Source organism: Lithobates pipiens, unplaced genomic scaffold (genome assembly GCF_037356315.1).
Source record: "Lithobates pipiens isolate NorthernLeopardFrog02 unplaced genomic scaffold, aLitPip1_a1.2 Scaffold_27, whole genome shotgun sequence".
In the NCBI taxonomy this organism is placed as follows: Eukaryota; Metazoa; Chordata; class Amphibia; order Anura; family Ranidae; genus Lithobates; species Lithobates pipiens.
The window spans coordinates 35,067,423-35,080,739 of record NW_027507788.1 but is presented as its reverse complement, the minus strand read 5'-3'; the positions used below and the strand labels follow the sequence as shown (position 1 = coordinate 35,080,739).

General features: G+C 46.5%; 1 long non-coding RNA gene across 1 annotated transcript in view; it reads right to left on the bottom strand.

The window, feature by feature from the left end:
* Positions 1 to 477: 477 nt before the first annotated feature.
* Positions 478 to 13,317, bottom strand: part of LOC143933765 (uncharacterized) — a 79,872-nt gene continuing 67,032 nt past the window's right edge. Inside the window, exon 3 of the long non-coding RNA XR_013263147.1 lies at positions 478 to 929. This is a non-coding gene — a long non-coding RNA (uncharacterized LOC143933765). The remainder of the gene's footprint in view (positions 930 to 13,317) is intronic.

Sequence of the window (13,317 nt, the reverse complement as noted above, 5' to 3'; positions counted from 1 at the left end):
CCAGTGGGAAGAATGTCCCATACATTTGTGGTTGGTGGGAAGAATGTCCCTTACATTGGTGGTCAGTAAGAATTTCCCTTACATTTGTGGTCAGTGGGAAAATGTCCCTTACATTTGTGGTCAGAGGGAGTGGGAAGAATGTCCCTTACATTTGTGGTCAGTGGAAACAATGCCCTTTACATTTATGATCAGTGGGAACAGTGCCCATTATATTGGTGGTCAGTGGGAACAATGCCCCTTATATTGGTGGTCAGTAAGAAAAATGTTCCTTACATTGGTGGTGGGAAGAATGTATTTCCCATTTGTGGTCAGTGGGATGAATGTCGCTTCCATTAGTGGTCAGTGGGAAGAATGCCCCTTACATTAGTGGTCAGTGGGAAGAATTCCCCTTACATTGGTGGTCAGTGGGAAGAATGTTCCCACTGACCAAGGAGTCAGTGGGAAGAATGTCCCTTACATCGGTGGCCAGTGGGAAGAATGTCCCTTACATTGATGGTCAGTGGGAAGAAAGCCCCTTACATTGGGGGTCAATGTCCCAGCATGTCCCACTTACAGCTGTGGTCAGAATTCTTCCCTTACGGATGGCTAAAAAGACCATTGGCGTCATGCCGCTTACTGTGTCATTGGCCGTGGAACTATGTAGGCACACCCAGATCAGAGATAAATAGCCAAAAGCTCAAGGAGCCCATAGTAGCCTCCACAGAACCCTACCTCAGAATGTCTGGTTTAAAGAAATATTTAAAAGTAGTTTCTCTTACCTTATCCATCACTTCCTCTGCAGCCGGAATTCTCCTTTTTCCTCCAATGCACCGTATTATGGAAAGGCCCTCAGCATGCTCACTTCCAATGCAGAGCTGATCCTTCATGGTATGTGACGATGTCAAAGTGCAACCAACAGACAAAGCAACAAAAGGAAGTGGCTTTGGGGCCTGTGGAAGTGAGGGATAAGGTAAGTAAAAGCTCTTTTTCATTTTCCCCTAGATCAGTCTAACGCATACTTAAAAACACTTAAAATAATTTTTTAGGTCTTGGAAATCCCCTTCTAGAGCCAATTCTTTGGGAGCTCAGTGGGGAATATGCCTTTTACATTGTAGTCATTGAGAAGAATTCCCCCCTTACAGTAGTGGACAGAATCTCACCCTTTCATACAGCTGAAAAGATCATTGGTGTCATGCAGCTGGCTCTGCCAAGTGGTGTTGGACCCAGATTTATACAGGCACCATCAAATACGAGGTCAATCAGCCACTGCTCATGAAAACACCTGCAATCTCTGTAGGAACCTTAGAGTTTTGCAGAGCCCTGGTTGCCCTACATAACAAAATAAGGAGGGTGGGTGAGTGTAATACCGCGCACATACAGTCTTATTTTCCGACAGGAAATGTTGGCCTTCAAACAAAAATCAAGGTTTTGTTGACGGAAAGTCCGATCGTGTGTACATGGCATTTTAGTCCCAATACAAGGGTAGGTTTTAAATTCCCCTGGAGTTCAGCTTTACTAACTTAAATGGACTTTCGAAAACATAAATAAAACAATGCCCTTGAGTGATGTATTTCATTGGCCATGTCAAAACTAATGCTGGCCAAATGGCAGTAGAATTTCGTTCATATGGAAATTCTGAAGAAATTCTTTGTCAGAGCATTCAATGGTACCATTATGGACTTGATAAATTTCATATGGAAAACCTGAAAATTTTTGTTTAATTTCCATGCCAATGTTTTAAATTCTACATTCAGTTTTAGAATGTGCATGCACCTTAAGTACAAAAAGGGCACCTTTTCCTGAATGAAAAACAGAATATATTCAAGAAAAAAGTTTTATTCTTCTACAATTTTCTTCATCACTGCGGTTGAAAATGATCATCGGTTTTGAAAATCAAAAAAAGCGCTCAAAAGACGTTTTTTTTTTTTCAAATGAAATTCTACTGATGTATGATCAGCTTAAATGGTACCTGTAGGCATTAGAGAACATTGGTATTTGTTTAGTTACATCCAAGAGTTTGGCCTAGCCTTCTCGGAGGAAAGATGCTTGGCCGGCATTGATTTCTTTGGCCAATCACTGTTGTTTCACTGTTATCTGGCTGGCCCACAGAACCCCCTCCCTGCTGTAGCCACCAATATGCAAGTTGGTTCAATACAAAGATTTTTTGTTAAAAAGATCTTTTGGTTGCTAAGGAGTGAATGGACAGATGGCACTGTCTAATGCAGCCTTTCTCTACCTTTTTCAAACCAGAGGAACCCTTGAATTAACTTTCCGGTCTCAGGGAACCCCTGCTAATAATTACTATATCTACAACTCGTGATACATTAGTGTGATGGTCAGTGGGAAGAATGCTCCCTACACTTGTGGACAGGGCTGGACTGGGACATGAAATTTGGCCGTGGACTTCCTTCAGACCGTCCCACTTTAATTTTGCAAACACGCACAAAAATAGTACATAGACTATATGCAATTGTGCAAAAGAAGCCCCCCCCCTTTACATCAGAGTCCCTAGAGAGCCCCCCCTTACATCAGGGTCCTCAGAGATCCCCTCCTTATATCAAGGTCCCCAGAGAGCCCCCCTTACATCAGAGTCCCCAGAGAGCCTCAGTCTTGCATCAGGGTCCCCAAAGAGCCTCCTCCTTACTTCAGGGTCCCCCCCAGAGAGCCCCGTCCTTACATCAGGGTCCCCAGAGAGCCTCCCCTTACATCAGAGTCACCAGAGAGCCTCTTCCTCACACCGGGGTCCCCAGAAAGCCCCCCTTACATCAAAGTCCCCAGAGAGCCTCTGCCTTGCATCAAGGTCCCCAGAGAGCCCCCCACTTACATCAGGGTCCCCAGAGAGCCCCTCCTTACATCAGGGTCCCCAGGGAGCCCCCCCTTACATCAGAGTCTCCAGAGAGACCCCCCAATCAGGGTCCCCAGAGAGCCATTCTTTACATCGGGGTCCCCAGAGAACCCCTGCCCCCATAATAATAGGATGGAGGGATTAAGAAAATGTCCACAAATGGGATACTGTTAAATGGCAGCAATTGGTTAATGTTCAGGTATTATGATTCTTGATGTATTTGAAATTGCTAGCACAAGGCAGGAAGCAGCATGCTGAAGGCAGAAGAGACCTTGAGAAGAGATACAAAAGGAAAAACAAGCAGTGCTGCTTGTTTTTCCTTTTGTATCTCTTCTTTACACCAGGGATTCCAGAAAGCCCCCCTTACATCAGAGTCCCCAGAGAGCCTCTGCTTTGCATCAGGGTCCCCAGAGAGCCCACCACTTACATCAGGGTCCCCAGAGAACCCCCCTTACAACAGAGTCCCCAGAGAGCACCCCCTTACATCAGGGTCCCCAGAGAGCCCTCCCACTTAAATCAGGGTCCCCAGAGAGTCCCCTCTTACATCAGGGTCCCCAGAGAGCCTCCCCCTTACATCAGGGTCCCCAGAGAGCCCTCCCACTTAAATCAGGGTCCCCAGAGAGCCCCCTCTTACATCAGGGTCCCCGGAGAGCTTCCCCCTTACATCAGGGTCCCCAGAGAGCCCCCCCTTACATCAGGGTCCCCAGAGAGCACCCCCATTACATCAGGGTCCCCAGAGAGCCCCTCCTTATATCAGGGTCACCAGAGAGAGGGCGGGCAGTGAGAGATGATGTAATATCTCTACTGCCCGCAGCTGCCCAGTGAAAGCAGAAAAGCACTGACGCAGGGCAGGTGGTGAGAGATGATGTAATCTCTCGGTTCTATCGCCCGCCCGGCACTCCCGTGCTGCCTGCCTGCTCTTGGGCTCTCCCGTGCTGCAGAGAGGCCATTGCCTGGTAGTGGGCCATGGCCCTGTGGTTGGAGACCCTGGAACTCGTGGCTTTGGGCCCCAGATTCGGGGGTATAGCCTCAAAAGCCACCCCTAGCGACGCCGCTGGCTGTCACTGTACATGCCTGCTTGTGGACATTGGGAAGAATTACCTCCTTACAGATAGCTAAAAAAATCAATGATGTCAGTGGGAACTTATCTGAGAGGCAGAAATTGCTTATTGCTCAAGAAACCCCTAGCAACATCTGAAGAAACCCTAGGCTTCCATGGAACCCTGGTCTAATATTCTTAGGCAGCTTACTTTTTAAATTAAAGTAGACTAAACTTCCCATATATTTTTTATAGTACTTAAATAAAGGGTCATTGTAACATTTCCTGGTATTTTTTTGTGGTCATCTGCTTTTTTTCTCCAGAGGGACAGAGTCTTCTGTTACCTCGAGAAAGGGAACCCCTGTGCCCCTAAAAATTCTGATGAATGAAGCTTGTTTTGTATTTTGAACTGGGCATGTAGGACCCCAGTAAGGAGTTCAGGATTTTTGCTGGCTATTTTTTACGAGTAAGAAAAACCTAACCAGTGCTCTAATTCTTCAATGGTCTAGCCCAGTGATGGCGAACTTTGGCATCCTAGATGTGTTGGAACTACATTTCCCATGATGGTCATGCACTCTGCAGTGTAGTTGAGCATCATGGGAAATGTAGTTCCAAAACATCTGGGGTGCCAAGGTTCGCCATCACTGGTCTAGCCCAAGGCTTCCAAACCAGAGTTCCATGGAACCCTAGGGTTCCTCCAGAGGTTGCTAGGGGTTCCTTGAGCAATGATCAATTTCTGCCTCAGATGAGTTCCCATTGACACATTGATCTTTTTTGCTCTCTGTAAGGGGGGTAATTCTACCCAATGACCACAAGTGTAAGGATCATTATTCCCATTGACCATCATACTAATGTATAATGAGTTGTAGATACTATATAGTCATTTTTAGCAGAGGTTCCCTGAGACCGGAAAGTTATTTCAAGGGTTCCCCTTTGTTAAAAAGTTTGAGAAACGCTGGTCTAGCCCAAAAAAAGTTTTGTCTGGAGTTGTGCTTCAACTTCCCAACATTACTATTTTCATGCATTTCTGCTAGATATTCACTTTTCCAATAAACTGGATGACACCTACAAAATTAACGATTGACCCTCGATAATTTTCCTCACAGCCCAAAAACATAGGGGTTGTGTAATTGGCCCTAATTTATATTTCCTGCTATAGTTGGCTCCAAGCCAGTGATCAGGAAAAATTAGGGTTTAGGGCTCAAGTTAGCATCCAAAAATCGCTAAAGAGACAGCGCATCAAAATTTGCTGCTCGTTCTACCCAGTATAAGGACATGATAAAACACATACACCCAACTGATGGTCCTACTTGGCAAGCTGGGAATATTCTGTTTGTAAAAGTATCTGTAAAAAGAGCGGTTCTTGTTGTCATGGCAACAATGAAATTCTCACTTACATTCTCCCATGCTGTGCTGGGAACATCAAAGGGAGAACCTGATTTATTTGTGCTTCAAGAACGGTCCTTTCTCCAGGCACATTTATGCATGAGTCCCCGTCTCCACTGTCACTGTCTGTGAAGGTTTCCTCCGGGTGCAGCAATTCTCTAGCTTCTCCCCACAACCCATAAACATTTTGCTGGGCTAATCCAGAGATGGATTTAGGTAGAATCAGGCCCTAGGCATGGTAAAAGGTTTGACACCTCCAATCACTTTGATTTACAATGATAGTGATTGCAATAGGAACAAAGAACCTTAAATGTTTCTGTACTGGTATGGTCCATTCTATTGGATGCCAACTGGTCAACTGGCAGTGTCACCTATCAACCTGACTTGCCATGGTAAATTTGCCGTGACATATACAGTCCCATCTGGCTGTATGCTATGTTTTAGGTTCTTGCCATTTTCTTGCCCTGTTTTAATAGGTGACCTCTAGATGCCCCATTATCCAAATAACTCCCACAACACATAAATCACAGCTGGGTTAATCCAGAGATGGATTTAAGCAGAATGAGCTCTAAGCATGGTAATAGGGACTGCCTAATCTTTTTCATCGACATTGATAATGATTGCAATAGGCACAGAGAGCTTGCCCAATGGTCCATTCCATCAGATGCCAACTGGTCAACTGGAGGTGCCAGCTGTCAACTCATATTGCCAAGTTAAATTGTCCATGGCATGTGTACAATCCTGTCCGGTTGTATGCTATGTCTTAGGTTCTTGGTATGTTCTTGTCCTGTCTTTTTTAGGTTACCTCCAGATGCTCTGATTCTCCAAATTTCTCCCACAACACAAACATACTCCTGGCTTAATCCAGAGAAATCTTAAAACAGAATGGGCCTTAAGTATGATTTGACCCCCTAATCCCTCTGATTGACATTGATAATGACTGCAATTGGCACAGTGAACCTGCCCAATTAAAATGATTTGTACTGGTATGGTCCATTTCATCAGATGCCAACTGGCCAACTGGCAGTGGCACCTATCACTTTGACTTGTCATGTTAAATTAGCGGCAGCATGTGTACAGTCCCATCCTGTTGTATGCTGCTTGAGGTTCTTGGTAGGTTCTTTTCCTGTCTTTGTAGGTTACCGCAAGATGTTCCGATTGTCCAGATTCCTCCCACAACACATAAACCCACTCCTGGGTTAAACCAGAGATGGATTTAGGCAGAATGGGTCCTAGGCATGATAAAAGATTTTATCCCACAAATCCCTTGACAAATGACAATGATAATGATTGCAATAGGCACTGAGAAAAAGCCGAACTAATGATATCTGTACAGGTATGGTCCATTCCATCAGATGCCAACTGGCCCTGGCAACTCAACATGCCTACTTAAATGTGCCATGGCATATGTACAGCCCTGTATACTATATTATAGGTGGGCGGTTAAGCGGGCTCAACCTCCTGTTTTTGCCACCTGTGTGAAAGAGGACTTAAGCCGGTGATAGATAGATTGAATCCCCACTTTGGTGGATACGTGCCCCTTACACCCCTCTCTTCTCTGTTGCTCCTACGGTTTGAATTCCCCTTGATCCAATTATGTATTCCTCTGGCTTTTGGTTTCACTTGATATACTATGGCTTATGTTAAGTGTGACCTATAGTGACCACCGAAAGTGTTGTAGATTGATACCTGAGCCAACTGTTGTGTTGAGCAAGAACTGGCCCAGATTCGATCCCTCGATGGGCAGGTTGATTGTACCCAATTCGATCCACCAATCAACTTCATTACAGCCAGCATGTTGGATTTTTACCCACTGGCAGTAATCATTGTATTCTCCCGGCAGGGACAGCTCCACTTCGACCCACTCAGCCGGGAGAACACAATAGCTCTGTGTTGGGTGGGGGAGTCAATGTTGATGGGGGAATCAAGCGATTTTCTTTCCAGGAAAGAACACGGCACAATCAATGGCTTGCCTAGGGCTGGCCGTCCATGGATACATTTTTTTTGAACAGCAAAGAAGCAAAAAAATGAACAGATTCCTTCATCCACACAAGCAAGGTAGATGGAGGAATCCTCACCGTTGTGCTATTGTTTTGGCTGTAATGCTGATCAAATGAACATTTTCAAACCTTTCTGTTCAAGAGAAGCTGATCATTAGATTCCTCCTGCATTTAATTGTATTGTAACTGTACTGTTTTCCCTAACGTAAAGTGATGCGCAAATTGTTGGTGCTATACAAATCCTGTTTAATTATAATAATAATAATTAGATGGACTTTTCTCAAGCGGGAATGGCCATAGATTGATTGAAACTTGGCTGGTTCTTGCTGAACAGGCTTATTTTTGTTTAATCTATGGCCATCTTTGGTCTAGATCAGTCTTTCTCCACCTTCTTAACACAGAGGAACCCTTGAAATAACTGTCTGGTCTCAGGGAACCCCTGCCAAAATGGACTATATCTACAACTCATAATACATTAGCGTGATGGGAAGAATGTTCCTCACACTTGTGGTCGCTGGGAAGAATTACCCACTTAGGCTCTAATCACACTTGGGAGACTTGTCATGTGACTTTGGACATCAAAATCGCATAACAAGTCGCACCCTATTTTTTTCAATGAGTAAAGTTCATATCTGTGCGACTTAAATTCGCAGCTACTTTGGCTCGACTTTCATGTGATTTGAGGGCCACAGACTTCAATGTTAAAGCTGAACTCCAGCTTTTGTTACACTTTACATAGTTTGTGTGGGCCAAGCTGGCCCAAACAAACTGTATCCCTCACTAACATGTGAGGCCTCTGGATGTGCAGTATAAACTGTATGTAGTGACGGCTACATACCGCACTGTGTTCCGGGTGCGAGCTGAGAACTTCCTGTCTCATAACCAGAACACAATGGAGTCTATCTGAGTGCTGCTCAGCCAATCATAGAAAGCAATGTATTCTAGAAATGAAGTCAGGGAGGTGGGCTGATGATGTCACAACCTCTGACTTGGCTAATTGGAGGAAGCTTTGCATTCATTACTAGAATATATTGCTTTCTATGATTGGCTGAACGGCAGACAGATAGACTGTGGTATGAGACTGGAAGGTCTCGGCTGGAACCTGGGACACAGTGCAGTATGCCATATGTTTATACCGCACATCCAGCAGCCTCACATATTAGTGAGTGGTATAGTTTGTTTGGGCCAGCTTTGTAAAGTGTAACAAATGCTTGGAGTTCAGCTTTTACCCTCAAAAGTCACACCTGAATGTTTTACATGCGACAGTTGTGCAACAGTTGTCCATTATCAGTGGTCAAAGCCAAAGTCTTATCCAAGTCGCACCCATCCAAAATTGTGTCAAAGATGCACCAAAGTTGCACTTCAAAGTAGGGTTGCCACCTCATCCCTTTAAAACCGAACACATTAAGGATGAGCTCCGGCGTGTTCACATGCTCCACGTGCTGAGCCCGCCAGGAAGTCGGCGCAGCGCAGCGCTAATCACAGGCAGTGAGACATCGCCCGATCTCTGCAGCTGCGCATTGAGGCAATGTCTCACTGCCTGTGATTAGCAAAGCACTGCGCCGACTTCCTGGCGGGCTCTGCACGTGGAGCATGCAAACATGGTGGCAACCCTACTTCAAAGTCCCACGGCTTTGGTGTCCTACAAGTGTGAATGGAGCCTTATACACGATCGGGATTCTCGTCGGAAAAAGCTCTGATGGTTTTCCCATCGGAATTCAGACGTAATTCTGCTCAAACTGTCTTGCCTACACACGGTCACACCAAATTCTGACCGCCAAGAACGCGGTGATGTACAAAACGAACGACGGGACTAGAAAAAGGAAGTTCAATACCTAGTAGCCAATAGCTTCCATCTTGTAGTTGAATCTGAGCATGCGTGAGTTTTTGCGTGTCGGAATTGCATACACACGATCGGAATTTCCGATAGAAAGATTTTCCATCGGGAAAATTGAGAACATGCTATCAAATTTTTGCTGGCGGAAATTCGGCCAGCTAAATTCCGATGGAACATACACACGGTCCCATTTTCCGATGAAAAGCTCTCATTGGTCTTTTGCAGGCCGAAATTCCGATCTTGTGTACGCGGCAATACAGAGAGCTAAAATGATCAATAGCGTCAGTGGGAACTTATCTGAGAGGCAGAACTTGCTCAAGGAACCCGTAGAAACCTCTGGAGGAACACTTGGGTTCCATGGAACCCTGGTTGAGAAACCCAAGTCTGTAAATATCTTTAATTTAACTTATGTAACTGACCTTATAAAATGACAGCTGGGATCTCATTGGCTGCTGTAGAAAACCAATTTTGTTGGCCGCTTAGACGTGAGTAGGGTAGAAGTATCATGCCAAGATGGAGGCTATGTCTATTTCGAACCACAGAACAATTTTAGCTTATGGGGGGGAAGGGTGGCAAGCTGGTGGTGGTTGTTACTGAGACAGACTAAAGACAACCGGGGTCAGAGGTGACAGCATCCCAGCTGCAGACAGTCTGGGACAGCAGACAAGGTTAAAAGCCAAGCAGAGGTTACACAGGCTGTGCCAGACGGCAGCTGAGACACTGGCATGCCACATCAGATAGGAAATGACCTTTGGCCTACTGAGCCTCTCCTATCTGTTTGCAGGGTGACGGGAGGGATCCAGACTCTCCGGGGACTTTGCAGCCTATCCGGCTTAGTGTGACACAATGCCTTCAACAAAACACAGCCCAACCCCACAACAAGACCTTCCCTGCCCTAGGGACACAACCACAGTCAGGGTGACAATTGATCGGAGTCATCTTAGAGCGAGACATGGTGGCCAAATAGGACAACGGCCAAGCCAAACACTACAAAGAAGACCTGGAGGAACCTACAAACCCCCCCCCCCCCCATTTATTTCATACTCCGCAGTCCTTGGTGGCTCAAAACTAGACCAAAAACTTTTTATTGTTTCAAGCCAAACCCCACAGCTTGATTTAAAGCGGGGTTCCACCCTAAAGTGGAACTTCCGCTCATCGGAACCCCCCCTCCAGTGTCACAGTTGGCACCTTTCAGCGGGGAGGGGGGTGCAGATACCTGTCTAAGAAAGGTATTTGCACCCACTTCCGAGCATAGACTCCCACGGGAGTCTATGCCGCTTCCTGTCCCGCCGCGCTGTCTGTTGGGACACACACGGGTCCCAGAGACGGCGCGGACCATTCCTATTGCGCTGCGCGACTCGCGCATGCGCAGTAGGGAATCGGGAAGTGAAGCCGTAACGAGAATGGCGGCAGCAGCCGAGAGGCGAGCGATCGATCGGTATCGGCTGCCGACATCACTGGATCCTGGGACAGGTGAGTGTCCATTTATTAAAAGTCAGCAGCTGCAGTATTTGTAGCTGCTGGCTTTTAATATTTTTCTTTACAGTGAAATCCCTCTTAAAAGTGACAATAAACTCTGGTTTAAAAAGTCTAGACAAGTCATATTAACCCCAAAACCAAAAATGTAATCTATCGCAGCTTAGCAATCATTAGATGTGGTGGCTGCAGTTGTTTTCCCCTCTGTTTTGGCCAGTAACACACCTCCTGTATTAGAGAAGCCCCACTCTGGATGAAGGACCACAGGGGGCACAGCAGACAGTAGCGTTTTCAGTCTGGGGGAGGGGGGGGAGGGGAGTGTTACATCCTATTCACACGCCGACTTATGTGACTTTTAACAGCAAAGTTGCATGACAAGTCGTACCACATGTTTTTCAATGATAACCATTCATATATGTGTGACTTAAGAGGGGGGGAGGAGAGAAGAAGAAAGAAAGAGGGAGGGGGGGAGAGAGAGATGGGGGAGAGAGAGGAGGAGACGGGGTAGAGAGATAGGGGGGGAGGAAGAAAGAGGGAGAAGGGGGGGCGAAATATAGAGAGAGAGAATAAAGAAAGAAAGAGAGAGAGAGAGAGAGAGAGATGGGGGGAGGGAGGGGGGGCAAAGAAAGGGAGAGAGAGAGAGGAAATAAAGAAAGAGAGAGACTGAGAGAGAGAGAAGGGGAGAGGAGAGAGAGTTCAAGAAGAACTAAAGAAAGAGAGGGGGGGAGAGAAGTAGAGAGAGAAAAAAAAGAAAGAAAGAGAGAGGGAGTAGAGGGGGGGGGGAGAGGGAGAGAGAGAGGGGATAGTGAGAGCGAGAGGGGGGCAGAGAGAGGGGGAGAAGAGGGAGAGAGAGAGGGGGTAGAGGGAGCGAGAGGGGGAGAAGAGGGAGAGAGAGAGGGGGTAGAGGGAGCGAGAGGGGGAGAAGAGGGAGAGAGAGAGGGGGTAGAGGGAGCGAGAGGGGGCAGAGAGAGAGGGGGAGAGAAGAGGGAGAGAGAGGGGGTAGAGGGAGTGAGAGGGGGGCAGAGAGAGAGAGGGGGGAAGAGAAGAGGGAGAGAGAGGGGGTAGAGGGAGCGAGAGGGGGCAGAGAGAGAGCGAGGGGGGAAGAGAAGAGGGAGAGAGTGGGGGAAGAGTGAGAGAGAGGGTGGCAGAGAGAGAGGGGGGGGGGAGAGGGAGAGAGAGAGGGGGTAGAGGGAGTGATGGGGGGCAGAGAGAGAGGGTGGGGAGAAGAGGGAGAGAGAGAGGGGGTAGAGGGAGCGAGAGGGGGCAGAGAGAGAGGGAGGGGGGAGAGAAGAGGGAGAGAGAGGGGGTAGAGGGAGCAAGAAAGGGGGCAGAGAGAGAGAGGGAGAGGGGAAAGAGAAAAAGAAGAAAGAAAGAGTGAAAGAGGGATAGGGAGGGAGAGAGAAGAAATAAAGAAAGAGAAAGGGAAAGGGAGAAAGAGGGGGGAAGAGAGGGAGAAAGGGGGAGAGAGAGGGAGAGAGGAGAGAGAATAAAGAAAGAGTGAGAGGGAGAGGGGGGGGGAAGAAAGGGGGGAGAGGGAAGGGGAGAGGAGAGAGAGAGCAAGAAGAAATAAAGAAAGAGGGGGGGAAGAGAAGAAAAAAAGAAAGAAAGAGAGAGAGGGGAGTAGAGAAAGAAGAAAGAAAGAAAGAGGGAGAGAAGAGGGAGAGAGAGAGAGGGGGCAGAGAGAGAGAAGAAATAAAGAGAGAGAGAGAGAGGGGGGAAAGAAAGAGGCGAGAGAGAGGGATAGGGAGGAAGAGAGAGACAAAAAGAATGAAAGAAAGAGGGGGGGGAAGAAATAAAGAAGGAAAAAAAGAGGGAGAAAGGGGTAGAGAGAGAGGGGGGGGGGTGAGGGAGAGAAAGAAAGAAAACAAATGCAGCCACTACATAAGAATTGGTAAGCTTCAATATAATAAATGTTTGCTTTAGGGTTTAATACCACTATAAAGAGGTTGTAAACCCTTCCATATACCCATTGAAGTGATTGGCCTCAGGTGATACACAGAGGTGAAACAAATCCTCTTTTATAAGGTGTACCTGTTTATCTGCAGTTTTCTCTTCTCTACAGCCATTCAAAGTCCAGCATTTATAAAGCTTGTCTGAGCTGTCAGAAAACAGGGGACAAATAGCTGTAAATTACACTCTGCAGAGCTCAGTGAGGAGAGCTCTGAAACCTCATAGCACAGCACACAGGAACAGAGATGAGACTGTCAACCACAGGCTGTGTGCTGGAGCTCTGTTGATTTAAGTAGTGAACGTGCATCTCTGAGGTGCCCCCAGAACCGTGACTGAGCTGTCACATACAGCTTGCTGTCAACTACTGACAACTGAGACCTGAGAGGGCGCACTCCCAATGATGTCAGCACTGTGCAGCCAATCACTGTGCCACATGATCAGGAACGGGCTTTGGGCATAACTGGGCCATTTAAAGGATTGGCTCCCTCCGGTGTAAAGGGGATGAACTGCAGAAAATACGACTTAAAGCTGCACTCCGGGCAGATATATATATATATATATATATATATATATATATATATATATAAAAAAGGAATTCATGAAATCAAATATTTATTACCATATTTATTTATTGCAACTTCATATTTGTTAATAAATGTTTTTTAAATGCAACTCGTGTTAATATCTGAATTTGTACAGCCTGTTTTTCTTGACTTGACAGCCTCTTGCCCTGTACAATGCCCCTCAGGCTGGGAGAGGTTGGGGGGTTACACTTAAGGCTAAACATTTGCCCTGCATGCACATG